The sequence below is a fragment of the Symphalangus syndactylus genome, chromosome 24 (assembly GCF_028878055.3).
Source record: "Symphalangus syndactylus isolate Jambi chromosome 24, NHGRI_mSymSyn1-v2.1_pri, whole genome shotgun sequence".
Lineage (NCBI taxonomy): Eukaryota > Metazoa > Chordata > Mammalia > Primates > Hylobatidae > Symphalangus > Symphalangus syndactylus.
The window spans coordinates 35,177,102-35,189,834 of NC_072446.2; the positions used below are offsets into that span (position 1 = coordinate 35,177,102).

The 12,733-nt window shown below is 45.6% G+C and overlaps 1 protein-coding gene across 7 annotated transcripts in view; it reads right to left on the reverse strand.

Moving 5' to 3' along the window:
* Window positions 1-12,733, reverse strand: part of SRC (SRC proto-oncogene, non-receptor tyrosine kinase) — a 78,213-nt gene that overhangs the window by 23,270 nt on the left and 42,210 nt on the right. The window lies entirely within an intron of this gene.

Here is a 12,733-nt window from a genome sequence, read left to right on the forward strand (position 1 = left end):
GTGTGATTCTGGACACACCAGGGAGGCCGGTTCTGATTATTCTCTGGGGAGGCAGAAGGCCTGGGAATCGGTCCAGAATTTCCTCTGAGAACCCATGAGTGGGGAAAAGTCCCCCTGACTGGCTGGGTCCTTGGGCAAGGCTGTTTGCCCTGAGTGCCCAGCCCAGCTATGAGACGCCCCCTGCCTGTGTGAACTTCAGCCTGTCCCCTGCGCCCGTGGGGCCTCGGGCTACCCAGCTGCACAATGGGGGTATGGTTTGCATGCTCCCTGGGGACCACCCAGCTCAGAGAATGTGGGGTTGGGGAGGCCCTGGGGAGACCTGCTGAACAGCTCAAGGGATTACCATGGTCTCCTGAGGGACAAGTCAATGGACCTGGGGACAGGTCCAAAGTCAGTTTCTATGGCAACCTATTCCATTGAGGTCACGATGCCCATCAGCACTCACCCAGCTGGTGTCCCACAGGACCTGCTGACCTGGTTACCTGCAGCCCGAGGCTTGATGGGGGCCCAACCAGCCCGCCCCCTAGCCACTTGCTTCCTGGTGCAGCATTTATAGTACCTACTAGCAGGCCCTGTGCTCCTCACTATAGGGGGACATAGACACGAATTAGCCAGGTCCTGCCTCAGGACCCCAAAGCAGGGGACTTGTTTATGAGACTTTAAGAGGAAGTAAAATTTTTTTAAAAACATTTTTATGGAGGAAGAACTATCTAAGAGCCTGAATTTTCTTTAGAATAAAATAAATGTTGAGGAGTGAGCTCCCTGACACTGGAGGTAATCAAAGACGGGAGAATGGGTACTTGGCTGATGTGCCATGACGGGAGACAGAGAGCCAGGGCTAGACCTTAAGGGCCCTTCCAGTATCAAGGATACATGTCCCCTCTTGAAGGGGACAAGAAGAAAAGACACAGCCCCTGACCCCTGCACTCACAAACATGAAGACCAGTCCCCACTGGGGCACTCAGAAAAAGCATAACGGGGACCTTTAAGACCAAGCTAAGGTCCTGCGCCACCAAGTGCAATGTTTGTTGGTTTATGAGACTGTTTTTTTGGTCTTGGTGGTTGATCCTGGTGTTTGTGGAGAGGCAGACGGTCAAGGTTAAGAGCCGGAGTGCTGGAGCAGACTCCCTGGTTTGAATCCTGGCCTGCCGCCCTTCACCTCAGTTTTCCTCTCTATCGATCGGGAATAACACCCATGTCAGGGCTGCTGGGAGAATCCATGAGAAAAGCACACGGAACATGCTCAGGATGGCGCGGAACGTTGCCAGGCCTCCGTAAATGGTAACTTTTATCATTCAGAGTGGACTCTTTGAGAACTACAGGAAGATTAAAAAAAAAAAAAAGAAAAGAAAAAATAAAAGAAAATGCCCCATAATTCTGCCCCTAGAAGACAAACACCTGGGTGTGGTGGTGCGTTTCCTTCCAGCGTCACAGCAACGCAAGACGGTCAACAAACTGGGGTCCGCCCAGTGCCCTCCACTGTGCACTCGCGGGTGGCAGGGCCAGGCAGGATCCGTCTCCATGCCCCCAGAGACCAGGACGGGCCTGACACCCACTAGGTGCTCTGGAACTATTTGCAGAATAGACAAAAGACTAAATGGGCATGGATGTATAATTTGCATCCTACTTTGTTCCTGCAATGCCACACTGAAAAGACTAAATATCATTCCGTGGTATTCAAATACTCCCAGAGCTCAGACCTGGAATTGGACCTTGCTCTAAGTACTTTGCAAACATTGACTCATCGGCTCCTCATGATAATCTAGGAGGTAAATACTAATCATGTCTTTATCTTACTGTTGAGGACATTAAGACACAGAGAGGTTGAAGAACTTGCCAGAAGTCACACAGCATGGGTGAGAGTGAAAAGGGGCCACCACACTTGGCAGGTGGGAATCAGGGGCTGAAACTCACAGGCCCCACCTCCTACCCCCAGGGACTCTCTCTCACAAAGCAGCCAGATGGCCTTGGAAGAGGGGTGAGAGGATAAAGCAGCCCACCCCACTCCCAGAGAAAGCCAGAGAAAGCTCCGAGCAGAACGTGCTTGAGCAAGAATGGCCCACTGAGGGCCATGCGGGTAGCACTGTGGCCCCCACTTTCCAGATGAGGAAACTGAGGCCCTGAGATACCCACAGAAGATTCTACACTGCCGCCTCCCTCTTTCACTTAGTGTGTTAGTGTGTTCGGAGCATCTTCTCAGGCCACTCCAAGCTCTCTCGTTCTTTTTCTTTTTTCTTTTCCTTTTTTTTTTTGAGATGGAGTCTCACTCTGTTGCCCAGGCTGGAGTGCAGTGGCACGATCTCGGCTCACTGCAACCTCTGCCTCCTGGGTTCCAGCGATTCTCCTGCCTCAGCCTCCCAAGTAGCTGGGATTACGGGCACCAAACACCACGCCTGGCTAAATATTATTTTATTTATTTATTTTTTAATTTAATTTTTTTTTTTTTTTTGAGACAGAGTCTTCCTCTGTCGCCCAGGCTGGAGTGCAATGGTGTGATCTCGGCTCACTGCAACCTTCGCCTCCTAGGTTCAAGCAATTCTATTGCCTCAGTCTCCTGAGTAGCTGGGATTACAGGTGCATGCCACCACTCGCAGCTAATTCTAGTATTTTCAGTAGACACGGGGTTTCACCATGTTGGCCGGGCTGGTCTCGAAAGCTACCCGGCTCTTCACTCGATGACTCAGTGAGGGTGGGAGTTAGTCTGGGAGGGCTGCTTCCATGCTGTGGGACCTCACGAGAGACCACCCTCCTCCCTGGCACAGAGCTCTATCCTTGGGCTTCCTGGTTCTGGGGCCCAACTGCCGAGTCACCATGAGTTGCTCCTTGGAGAGGGGCCAACCCCCCTCATCTCTTCCGCCACTTGCAGCCTCCAAGGTAGAGATAGACCCTTGCAGGGGTCAAGGGGAAGCAGTGGAGGCCCCACACTGGGGCTGCCTGAGGTTCCCAGGGAAAGGTGGCCCCTTTCCTTCAGGAAGCCACTCCTCACTGCGGGCTCTGGACTCCTCAGCAGACAGGGGCCTGCACTATGGCTCGCTCCCTCGAGAGGTGCTGAGTTGCTGCCATAAGAACTTTTCCCTTGGCATTCCCAGTGCCTTGAGCTCAGCAGGTCCCCAAGTGGCCTAGCACCTCCCGCTAAGCCTGCATCCCCCCTCCCCCATCCCCATCACTGACTCAGTGACACCCCTGCACATCCCACCCCAGTCATTCTCCAGGTATTCGCAGAGCACCTGCCATGTGCCAAGCCCTGTGTGGGGCTCTGCCCTTGGGGAGCCCTGGGGTAGTTCCTGAATCTTCCTCAAGAGCATTCCTCCCCTCCACCCTGTCTATCTCCAGTCCTTCAGGCCAGGGCCCTGTGATCCTGGGCCTGGACACAGCAGTGTGGGCCCCTCCAGTCCACCCTCCCCCCACAGCCAGAGGCGGCTCTGTAAACCTCACAGACAACCGGGCCTCCCCCACATAAAACTCTCCACAGAAAGCCATTAACAACCTATGTGTTCCTCAGAGAGGGGCTGGTTAAATAAAGGGGCTCCAGTCATCAAGTGGACAGCAGTGCAGCCATTACAAAGAATGAGAGCTGAGAGTGGCCCCAACACACTGTTTCAGTGAAAAGAAGGCGGCGGCAGTGTAGAATCTCCTCTGGGCATGTTAGGGCCTCAGTTTCTTCCTCTGGAAAATGGGGACGATGCTACCCACATAATAGGGTTGTGAGCAATCAAACACGATAATGCAGGCAGTGGGCTTAGTGTGGTGCCGTGCCCGTAGCAAACATGAGCTGCTATTATCTCTGTAAAGAAGGCTGAGCTTGGGCAACATAGTGAGACTCTGTCTCTATAGAAAATTAAAAATTAGCCTGTAGTCCCAGCTACTTGGGAGGCTGAGGTGGGGGGATCACTTGAGCCCTGGAGTTTGAGGATGCAGTGAGCTATCATCACGCCACTGCACTCCAGCCTGGGTGACAGAACGAGACCCTGTCTCAAAAAAAAAAAAAAAAAAAAGAGAAGAAAGAAAGGAAATTGCACACACACACACATGCACTCTGCCTGAGCAACAGAGTGAGACCATGAGACCATGTCTCAAAAAAAAAAAATTAAAAAAAATAATTTAAAAAAAACTAAAAGAGTAGAATTGGATTGTTTGTAACACAAAGGAATGATAGCTGCTTGAGGTGACGGATACCCCACTTACCCGATGTGATTATCACACAATGTATGCCTGTGTCAAGATATCTCATGTACCCCATAAATATATACACCTACTGTGTACCCATGAAAATTAAAAATTAAAGAAACTTTAAAAAAAGAAAGCTCTGGAATGATTCCAAATTCATCACAATGTTTCATCTCAAAAGTGTGGGATGGGGAGAGGAAAATCCCTTTTTCACTTTACACCCTGTATCAGTTGACATTTAGAAATGACTTTGTCATGATTTTCTAAAGTGAGAATTTTTAAAAAATATTCAAGAGCTTCCCATCGTAACCCTGTGGATGAGGCCTAAAGCCATCACCTGGGTCCACACGGCCCTGCAGCTGGTGTTGCTGCCATCTCCCACGGTGTGTCCCATGCTCCCACGGCGTGTCCCATTCTCCCACAATGATCAGCCCAACCACAGGGTACCACACACTCTCTCTCACCTCCTGGCTCACGGATGCTCAGAACACACTGCTGTTCAGCCACTACACACCGGCCCCTTCCTTCCTGACTCTGAAGAACATCATCTCACCTCTTCTAAGGGTGGAGAGCAGGCCAGGAGCTTAGGAGCTGAAAGTGAGGACTCCAGTCAAACCTGGGTTCGAGTCCTGGCTGCACTTCTTAGTAGCTACATTTTCTTGTGCAAGTCACTTTGCCTGTGAGTTTCCTCCCCTTTAAAATGGGGATAGAAACCTAACAACTGAAAAGTACGAGTGCGAGTCCTTGTGGCAGGAAAAGAATAAGTGCACGATAAACAGCACACAATGTTGTTTACTGTGGTTATTATCATTCCAGGGAATAAGAGGAGGCAGTGGCAGGGCCTTGAACGCCAAGCACAAGGCTGGGTGCTTTATACACAGTTGGTTCTTAATTGTCGCAACAGCACAGTGAAGCAGCGACTGTAACTGCACCCACTTTACAGATGGGATCAAGGTTCAGAGAAACTAAAACCTTGTCCAAGGCCACACAGCAAGTGAGTGCAGCAGAGCTGGGATGCTCACGGTTCAGGAGAGCGGTGTCAGAACCCACCTCTGGTGCCCCGCCCACCGTGCCAATGACCCCACGGCCCAAAGCAACACAGGAGTCAGAGGGCAACCTATGACCTCATCGCCCACATCTTAGACCCTCCAGGGAAGCAGAAGCATCACAGAGCAGTCAAAAACTACAGGTGGGGCCGGGCGCAATGGCTCATGCCTGTAATTCCAGCACTTTGGGAGGCCGAGGCAGGTGAATCACCTGAGGTCAGGAGTTAGAGACCAGCCTGGCCAACATAGTGAAACCCCATCTCTACTAGAAGTAAAAATTAGCTGGGCATGGTGGCGCATGCCTGTAATCCCAGCTACTTGATAGGCTGAGGTAGGAGAATCACTTGAACCAGGGAGGTGGAGGTTGCAGTGAGCAGACATCGTGCCATTGCACTCCACCTGGACAACAAGAGCAAAACTCCATCTCCAAAGAATATATACATATATATATATATATATACAGGTGGCCTGGGGCCAGAATGCCAGAATGCCAGGTTCAGATGCCAGCTTGCAACTTCCTAACCATGCAGCCTCAGGAAATGGGAATGAGTGTGATTGTTCCTACATAACGTGGGGCTCATTGTGAGGAAAGCATGACGTCATATTTGTAAAGCACCTGGCACATAGAAAGTGCTCAATATCTAATTGGCTATTATTATGATTTCTGTGGAAGACCTTGTTCAGACACTTGCCCTCTTTTGCAGTCACTTCCATAGTTAGGCAAAAGCCTCCAAAATGCCTACTATATGTGCCATGCCCTGTGCGTGGTCCTGAGGGGTGTTGTCTGGTGGAGTTGATTAGGAGCCAAGACCTACAAAAGCCCCTTTACAGGGAAAGAACCCAGAAAAGACAAGGATATCACTATGCACTGAATGTGCGTCCCCCACCCCAGATTCACATGTCGAAGCCCTAATCCCCAGTGTGGTGGTGTTTGGAGGTGGGCCTTGGGAGGTGATTAGGTTTAGATGAGTCATAAGGATGGAGTCCTTATGATGGGATTAGCGCCATTATGAGAAGAGGAGGAAACCAGAGCCCTGTCTCTCTCTGCCATGTGAAGACACATTAAGAAGGTGGCTGTTTGCAAACCAGGAAGAGAGTCCTCATCAGACACTGAATCTGCTGCCACCTTGATATTGGACTCTCCAGCCTTCAGAGCTGTGAGAAATAAATGTTCATGGTTTAAGCTGCCCAGTCTATGGTATTTCGTTACAGCAGCCTGAATGAACTAAAATACATGTCCACCAGTTAACCCCATTCTAAGATACTTGCCAATACAATTAGCTTAGAAAAAGAGGGTTGGGTGTGGTGGCTCACATCTGTAATCCCAGCACTTTGGGAGGCTGAGGCGGATGGAATGCTGGAGCCCATGAGTTTCAGACTATCCTGGGCAACATGGTAAAACACCATCTCTAAAAAAAACACAAAAATTTGGCCAGGTGTGTTGGCTCATGCATGTAATCCCAATATCTTGTGAGGCGGAGGCAGGAGGATCACATGAGCCTAAGGGGTTTCAGACTAGCCTGGGCAACATGGTGAAATCCCATTTCTACCAAAAATACACAAAAGAAATTAGCCAGGCGTGATGGCGTGCACCTGTAGTCCCAGCTACACAGGAGGCTGAGGTGAGAGAATCATTTGAGTCTGGAAGGTTGAGGTTGCAGTGAGCCATTATCACAGCACTGCACTCCAGCCTGAGCAACAGAGTGAGACTCTGTCTCAAAAAAAAAAAAAAAAGGAAAGAGGCCAGGCACGGTGGCTCATGCCTGTAATCCCAGCAATTTGGGAGGCCAAGGCAGGTGGATCACCTGAGGTCAGGAGTTCGAGATCAGCCTGGCCAACATAGTGAAACCTCATCTCTACTAAAAATACAAAAATTAGTCAGGCATGGTGGCGGGCACCTATAATCCCAGCTACTCGAGAGGCTGAGGCAGGAGAATCACTTGAACCCAGGAGGCGGAGGTTGCAGTGAGTGGAGATCATGGCACTACACTCCAGTATGGGTGACAGAGTGAGACTCTGTCTCAAAAAAAAAAAAGAATAGAAAAAGAAATTGAAGAATAAAATGGAATTAGAAAAGAGAAGGTAAGAGTATTATTATTGGCCAGGTGCAGTGGCTCACACCTGTAATCCCAACATTTTGGGAGGCAGAGGCGGGTGGATCACCTGAGGTCAGGAGTTCAAGATCAGCCTAGCCAACATGGCGAAACCCCATCTCTACTAAAAGTACAAAAATTAGCCAGGTGTGGTGGCGCATGCCTGTAATCCCAGCTACTCTGGAGGCTGAGACATGAGAGTTGCTTGAACCTGGGAGGTGGAGGTTGCAGTGAGCTGAGATCACACTACTGCACTCCAGCCTGGGCAACAGAGCAAGACTCTGTCTCAAAAAAAGAAAAAAAAAAGTATTATTATAGTATTTGGTATAGGTATAAGTCTGGGAAATCCAAGAGAATCTACTGCAAAACTATTAAACCAAAAGCAAATTAAGTAAAGTGGCAGGGAATTAAGTTAACATTCTCAAATCAATTATGTGTATATATACCAATTGCAATTAGAAAATAAAATGAAAGAAAGCTTAGCATTATAAAAATATCGGCCAGGGGCAGTGGCTCACACCTGTAATCCCAGCACTTTGGGAGGCCGAGGTGGGCGGATCATGAGGTCAGGAGTTCGAGACCAGCCTGGCCAATACGGTGAAACCCCCGTCTCCACTGTAAATACAAAAATTAGCAGTGTGTGGTGGCGGGCGCCTGTAGTCCTAGCTACTTGGGAGGCTGAGGCAGAAGAATCGCTTGAACCCGGAAGGCAGAGGTTGCAGTGAGCTGAGATAACGTCACTGCGCTCCAGCCTGGGCAACAGAGCAAGACTCTGTCTAAAAAAAAAAAAAAAAAAAATTATTCATAAATCAATCTAAAAGTTCAATGTGATCCCAATAAAAAAAAACCAAGAAGATTTTTTTTAACCAGGCAAGTCAATTTCTAAATTTGTAAGTAAAAACATATGAATAAGAGTAGCCAGAGAACTCCTAAAAAGAAAAGTAATGAGGGAGAAACAGCCCAACCAGACAGTAAACCTTACTATAAAGACACAGTAATTAAAACTGTGTGCTATTGGCACATCAGTACATCGGGGAACAGAATAGAGAATCCAAAAGTTGTCCTGAAATATATGGGAATGTACTACATAATGAAGATGGCCGTTTATACCAGTGAGAAAAAGGTGGATGATTTTTAAGATGGAGTTAGGACCAACAATCTGCCATCAGAAAACAAAGCTGGATCTCAATCTCACTATATATGCCAATAAATTACAAATCAATCAGATTAAAACCACAAAATACTCAAACAATAAAACTCTAAAAAGGGGAGGAGCTGGGCACGGTGGCTCACACCTGTAATCCCAACACTTTGGGAGGCCAAGGCAGGAGGGTTGTTTGAGTCCAGGAGTTTGAGACCAGCCTGAACAACATGGCGAAACCTCATATCCACAAAAAATATATATATATGTGTGTGTGTGTGTGTGTGTGTGTATATATGTATGTATATGTATTTATATATGTATATATGTGTGTGTATATATGTGTATATATGTATGTATATATATGTGTGTATATGTATATATATATGTGTATATATATGTATAAAGGGGAAAGATAATGAATTTTCATATCTCTGAATGGGGAAAGCATTCCTAAACATGACATAAGACCTAGAAACCATTTTTTCATGATAAATCAATCTACATAAAAATCTGAAATGGCTCAATAGACATCATAAACAAGTTCAAAGGACAAAGAAAAATAATTGCAACCCATATCATAGGTAAGGGTGGTTTTTTTTCTTAACATGTATATAATAAGCTCCCATAAAATAAGAAAAATGACAACATATAGTTTACAGAAAAAGCAAACAAATGGCTCGCAAACATATGACAAGATGCTCAACCTCACTCATAAGATAAATGCAAATTCAAACCATACCAGCCACGCAACAACAGCAGATACACGTTCTTCTCAAGTGCACATGGAACATTCTCTGGGATAGACCATATGCTACACCATAAAACAAGCCTCAATAAATTTAAAAGGAGTGAAATCATACAAAGTATGTTTCCAACCACAATAGAATGAAGTAAGAAATCAATAACAGAAAGAAATTTGGAAAATTAAAACGTGAAAACTAAACAACACGCTCCTCAATAACCAGTGAGTCAAAGAATAAATCACCAGAAAGCTTAGAAAATACTTCGAGATAAAAGAAAATGAAGATACAACATACCCAAATATATGGATGTGGTAAAAGAGAACTTAAAGGGAAATTTCTAGGTGTAAAATCCTATATTTTAAAAAAAAAGAAACCGTCCAGATGTGGTGGCTCATGCCTGTAATCCTAGCACTTTGGGAGGCTGGGGCAGGTGGATTGCTTGAGCTCAGGAGTTCGAGACTAGCCTAAGTGACATGGTGAAACCCCCATCTCTAAAAAACACACACACAAAAAAAAATCGTCAGGCATGGTGGCACCTGCCGGTAGTCCCAGCTACTCGGGAGGCTGAGGCAGGAGGACTGCTCAAGCCCCGGAGTTCAGAGCGGCAATGAGCCATGATCGTGCCACTTACACTCCAGCCTGGGCAACAAATAAAAATAGGCCCGGTGTAGTGGCTCACGCTTGTAATCCTAGCACTTTGGGAGGCCAAGGGGGGCGGATTGGAGGTCAGGAGTTCAAGACTAGCCTGGCCAACATGGTGAAACCCCATCTCTACTAAAAATACAAAAATCAGCCGGGCGTGGTGGCAGGTGCCTGTAATCCCAGCTACTTGGGAGGCTGAGGCAAGAGAATTGCTTGAACCTGGGAGGTGGAGGTTGCAGTGAGCCGAGATCACACCATTGCACTCTAGCCTGGGCAACAAGAGCGAAACTCCGTCTCAAAATAAATAAATAAATAAAAATAAAAATAAGAAAGATTTCAAATCAATAACCTAAGCTTCTACCTTAAGACACTGGGAAAAGAAGAGCAAACTAAACCTAAAGCTATACAAGGAAGGAAAGAATAAAGATTAGAGCAGAAATTAATGAAATAAAAAATAAAAAGCAATAGAGAAAATCAACAAAACCAAGAGGTGATTCTTTGGAAAGTTCAACAAAATTGACAAACCTTTAGCTAGATTGAACAAGAAAAAAAGAGAAGACTCAAATTACTAAACTCAGGAATGAAAGGGAAGACATTATCACTAACCTTAAAGAAACAAAGATTATAAGAGACTACTATGAATAATTCTATGTCAATAAACTAGATAACTTAGATGAAATTCCTAGGAAAAAAACACAAATTATCAAAAATAAGAAGAAATAGGCTGGGCACGGTGGCTCACGCCTGTAATCCCAACACTTTGGGAGGCCAAGGCAGGCGGATCACCTGAGTTCAGGAGTTCAAGACCAGCCTGGCCCACATGTATATGGTGAAACCCTAAATTTAATTTTACTAAAAATAAAAAATTAGCCGGGCGTGGTGGCACATGCCTGTAATCCCAGCTACTCAGGAGGCTGAGGCAGGAGAATTGCTTGAACCCAGGAGGTGGAGGTTGAGGTGGGCCAAGATAGCACCATTGCACTCCAGCGTGGGCAACAAGAGTGAAACTCCGTCTCAAAAAAAAAAAAAAAAGAAGAAGAAGAAGAAGAAATAGAAAATTTGAATAAATCTAAAGCAAGTAAAGAGATGGAATTATTAATTTTAAATCTTCTCACAGAAGCAGCCCAGGCCCAGATAGCTGGACTGGTGAATTCTACCAAATATTTAAAGAAGAAATAATACCAGTTCTTCTCTAGGAAACACTTCTCAACTCATTTTCTGAAGCCAGTATTACCCCAATACCATAACCACACAAAGACATCACAAGAAAAGAAAATTACAGACCAATAACTTTTATGAAAATGAATATATATATTACATATATATAAATCTTCTACAAAATACTAGAAAACTGGATCCAGCAACATATGAAAAGAATTAGACGCTATGACCAAGTAAGACTGATCTCAGTAATATAAAGTCGGTTTAACTTTTTTTTTGAGACAGTCTTTCTCTGTCACCCAGGCTGGAGTGCAGTGGCACGATCTTGGCTCACTGCAACCTCCACCTCCTGGGTTCAAGCTATTCTCGTTCCTCAGCCTCCCAAGTAGCTGGGATTACAGGCGCCAGCCAGCACAGCCAGCTAATTTTTGTATTTTTAGTAGAGATGAGGTTTTGCCATGTTGGCCAGGCTGGTTTCGAACTCCTGACCTCAGGCAATCCTCCCGCCTTGGTCTCCCAAAGTGCTGGGATTACAGGCGTGAGGTACCAAGCCCGGCCAAAGTTGGTTTAACTTCTGAAAATTGATTAATGTGACACACTATACCAATATAATAAAGGTCAAGAACCATGTAATAATTCTAATACATGCAGAAAAAGCATTTGACAAAATTCAACACTCCTTCATGACAAAAACGATAGAAGGGAACCTCGTCACCCAGATAAAAAGCAGCAATGAAAACCTTATGGCTAGGCCGGGCACGGTGGCTCACACCTGTAATCCCAGCACTCTGGAAGGCAGAGCCAGGTGGATCACCTGAGGTCAGGAGTTAGAGACCAGTCTGGCCAACATGGTGAAATCTCGTCTCTACTAAAAACACAAAAATTAGCTGGGCGTGGTGGCAGATGCCAGTAATTCCAGCTACTCAGGAGGCCGAGGCAAGAGAATCGCTTGAACCCAGGAGGCAAAGGTTTCAGTGAGCCAAGATCGCACCACTGCACTCCAGCCTGGATGACAGAGTGAGACTCCCATCTTAAAAAAAAAAAAAAAAAAAAAAAAAGAAAGAAAGAAAAAGAAAACTCCATAGCTAACATCCTACTTAACGGTAAAAGACTGCATGCCATCCCCCTAAGATCAGAAATGACAAGAATATCTACTCTCACCACTTCTATTCAAGATTGTACTGGAGCTTCTAGCCAGGACAATTAGGAACGAAAATGAAACATAAGGCATCCAGATTAGAAAGGAAGAAGTAAAACTCTCTTTATTTGCAGATAATATGATCTTATATATAGAAAATCCTAAGAATTCCGTCAAAAAATCAGTAGAACTAATAAATGAGTTCAGCGAGGCTGTAAAGTACAAAATCAATATACAAAAATACACTGTATTTCTATAGGTTGGCAATGAAGAATCCAAAAATAAAATTAAGAAGGAAATTTATGATAGCATCAAAAGAATACTTAGGAATAAGATTAATAAAAGTATAAAACTTATACCCTGAAAACTACAAAAAAACGTCAAAAGAAATGGAAAGACATCCCATGTTCATGGCTCAGAAGCCTAAATATTATTAAGATGGCAATACTCCCCAATTGGTCTGCTCCCTATCAAAGTCCCAGCTAGTTTCTTTGCCAAAATTGACAAACTGATCTTAAAATTCATATGGGAAGTCATGGGATCCAGAATAGCCAAAACAGTCTTTAAGAAAAACAGTTTGAGGACTCACACTTTTCAAT